The sequence below is a fragment of the Cryptomeria japonica genome, chromosome 6, assembly GCF_030272615.1.
Source record: "Cryptomeria japonica chromosome 6, Sugi_1.0, whole genome shotgun sequence".
NCBI classification, from domain to species: Eukaryota; Viridiplantae; Streptophyta; class Pinopsida; order Cupressales; family Cupressaceae; genus Cryptomeria; species Cryptomeria japonica.
The window spans coordinates 206116908-206120855 of record NC_081410.1 but is presented as its reverse complement, the minus strand read 5'-3'; positions in this window follow the sequence as shown (position 1 = coordinate 206120855).

Sequence of the window (3948 nt, the reverse complement as noted above, 5' to 3'; positions counted from 1 at the left end):
TCTCCATCCTCAACACTTGTTCTTCTCTTTCTCTTATTCCTTTCTTTTGTAAACTATGTAATTTGGATGTAAGAATTGTAATCATGGATTATTTTTATATTGGAACACTCCAAGAGGAGATGCATATAATTGCATTGTATGATGTTAGCATGGTTGTATCTTTACATGGACTGGTGTTGGGACCGACCACCAAGTATGATTTTGTCACGAGGGCTTCACTTAGTGAACCTGGGTTATATCACCCGCGTTCATGGTATACTAAAGAATCCCCCTATTTTCAAAAAAATTTGCCCTAAAATCCTTTTTTTCACCCCCTGGCAATACACAACCTGAATTAAAAGCCCCCTATTTGCAGAAAATATTGCCTTTTTTCATAGCTCGAAATAAAAACCTCCCTATTTTCACCAATAGGCAATATACTACACCCTCATTTTTGGGATATTAAACCCCCCAATATGAACACATGTGATATGATATTGCCTATTTAGTGAATCCCCCATGGATTTTGTATGCTTTTCATCTGACGAGTTATTATGATTTTATCATAGGAACACTTTGTTTGGTGCTTAAAATGAATGTAGATGTGATTCCTATTGTATCGGAGATTGATTTGGTCATCTCCTATTGTGGTCATGTGATGTTGACCTAGCCCTTGTTGGATTGAGCTCTTGAGAGCCAATTCGGGCTTAATTAGAACTAACCAGTTTGTGTTTCATGATGTCTAATTGAGGACTTTAGTTGGGTTGGACACCTAAGTGTTTGTTTGTGTTATTTGTGGTTAAATTGGGTTTAGTGCCAATGAAGTGAGTCCTTTCAAACTCTTCTTTGTCTTGGAGGAGTAATCAGATGACTCGATGTATCAAGAATTGGCCCATATTCTCACCGTTTTGCCCAATTCTCTCAACTCAGGGATTGGATGATCATTTCAACTTCATTAAAGATTTTAGTGTGTTCAAGGCTTCAAACAGTCCATTTGGGAAGCTCATTGGTTTTAGACAAACATGTGTATCAAGGATGACAACACTAGTTCAGTATTCCAGAGGACTCCAACGTGAAAATTGGATGCCAGCATGGGTCCAAGATATTTGCATAGGAAGAGGACATCAACACACCGCACTAGTGTCCTCATGGCATGCTAGTGTCTAGTGGGGATACTTGGTTAGTTGTCAGGATCCCTCTCTTGCTAGTTTATTCTGGGTGTGGTTTCTAGGGCTAGTGAGGTTAGTATGATCTATTTTTTGATGTGTTGCATAGGTAGTAATGTCAGGGAATCCTCTGAGGGGTCTTGAGTAGGTTTTGAGTGTTTAGTCTTCCACTTGTGCATTGTCAATTATTGACAAGATTAGTGTTACATTGAGGTGACTGTTATACTTGCATCATTATGCATGATGACACTTTATTAGTTCAAAAAAAATTATTTCCATGCATTTCTTGTATAATTTGATCTTATTCGCTAGGGTTCCTTGGCTGGGTGTTACACTGCATTTCATCCCACTCAGCTTGCTACCTACAACCCTTTTACCGATAGCTACAACACCTTTCACAAGCTTACGATACCTAGATTGACACATAGACCAAGTTGAATCTAGTTATTAATTCTTCTTATTCTTTTCCCTAGTCAAGTTGAATCTACGATATCTTGATTAACACATGTCTTATCATTCTATTGGAATAGAAAGACAAAAAACATATTCAAAAAATTCTTTTTCTTGTAGATATGGTGAATGGAAACAATCTCCATACTACCAAGAATGTAAAAATGAATGCTCACAACAGCCACAATATCCATTATTACCATTTCCACCATACCCATCCTACTTAATCCCACCCACTCTATATCCATAACAATTCTTACCACTTTCATTATCCCATTCATATAATATATCATCCACTTCACCATATCCACCAAAGACATCCATGATACCTAATAAAAAATTACATAATAAGGTGGTTAAAGATGCATGTAATAATGCAAATTCATGGATCCCTTTACATTCTAATAATGTGCTTGAAATTGGTCAATCACAACTAGAATATATTGATGCAATTAAGGGAGGCGATTTTTATTGGCTTGAATTAGAAGAAAAATATGATCAATTGAATGGTGCTTAACTTTGTTCTTCTTATTTACTTGGAAATTCACAACCTTTAAAGTTTATTCACACATATAAAGAAGATCCTCAATTTGCATCTATTTTGATCATTGAACTAATAAGTATGTGTGCTGAAATTTATCATGAACTAAGAGGTGTTATAATAGATACATTCATTACTCAAGACATGTGTGATGAAATCCTACAAGATCTATTATTTAATGTTTTTCTTTTCAAACATCTATCTCTTTGGAGGCCTATGGAAAAAATGTTTATTCCTCACTCACTTATTGATTTAGGCCCATCGATACTTGATTTTATGATTGAGAAAAATTAGATGGGTTTGAATGCATTGATGACCATACTAAAGAACATGCTCTAGAGTATGATAATTTATTAAACAAGAATCAAGATTTCTAGACACACTTATCCTTTTCATTCTTGAATCGTTGGATTATCTTGAAATGACCATTCCTTGAATGTGATCAAGGCGTTATTATTGTACTTCTTGATTCCTTGAATTATCCTAACACCCTCATGTTTTTGTGGTATGAAATTAAGTTAGGGGGGAAGGAAATCCCTTGAATTCTAGAAATCATTGGTTGATTCTTGACAAAATCTTTATTGATTGTTTCATTGATTCTTCTCATGAAACCACATGTGTGAGCTTTGGACCAAATCAAGGTACTCATTCTTGTGTTGGTAAGCATTTCATTTATATTATGTTTACATAAGAATTAATTGTCATTAATTCATTTTATTATTAAATATTTATTAATATATATATATATATATATATGTTAGAGCTATCTTGTATTAGCTAATAATTATTTATTTAATTATTAGTCTATTATACTCTACGCTTAAGCTAAACTTAGACATTTAGTAATATTGTAGGTATTTAATAATTATTCTAATTATTAAATACTCTTTATCCCTTTAGGGTTTATTTAGGGTTGCACATCTTTAGGGTTTCATATTCTCCTTTCATAAGGACTGTATTGTAATTTTCTATTTTCATTCCCTCTCTGAATGATAATCTTTTTCTTCAGAACCTTTATTGTATTTTTGTCTCCAATATTCTCTTGTGAAAGGTATTTTGTTTGCAGGTGCTCTTGGGATCAAATAAGTTGCACTTTCTCAACTTCTTCATGGTATTAGAGCTTACATCTGTTGCTGCTTATTCTTGATTTCTTTTCAGAATATTTTCTCTGGAGGCAAGGGTTTCTAGTTTTTATTTCAAAGTTTTTTAGTTTGGATTTGGGGTACTTTTTTTTTCTTGGTCATTTTGAGCTCAAATGGATCTCACCATTGAGCTCAAAACACCCAAAAACCCCCATTTTCATATAAAATTTGTCCAATTTGGACAACTTTGTCTCTATAATTTTTTTTAATTTTGGCCCTTATAGTGCACATTTTTCGAGATAAAATAAAAAATAAAAATAAAACAATTTTTGGGCCTTTTAATGGTGTGCCCAGGCCACTTTCAATACCGCCAACCATTGGTAGTTTATTAACCGCTGTAGCTAGCTCTGCGGTCGGCGGTTACCGCAGGCGGTTTCTTTAACCCACCCACTGCCCAGACTGCCCCGCCGCCTCCGTTCGACGGCCACTCCACCCCTGCCCTGCTCAGTGCCCCACTACCCGCCACTTCTCGGTGCCTCCTGCCTCCCAACCACTGCTCAACCAGAGCACCACCTCCACCAACTCTTCTCCTCTTACTCATTCTTGCAAGCCTTTTGACAAGGGGGAGGTTGTTTTGCCATAAATTGGGCCAATAGAGTCGGATTTTCAAAAAATGAATAGGCATCGGAAATATATTTTCAAACTCTATTCAAATCTGGAGGTGATATTT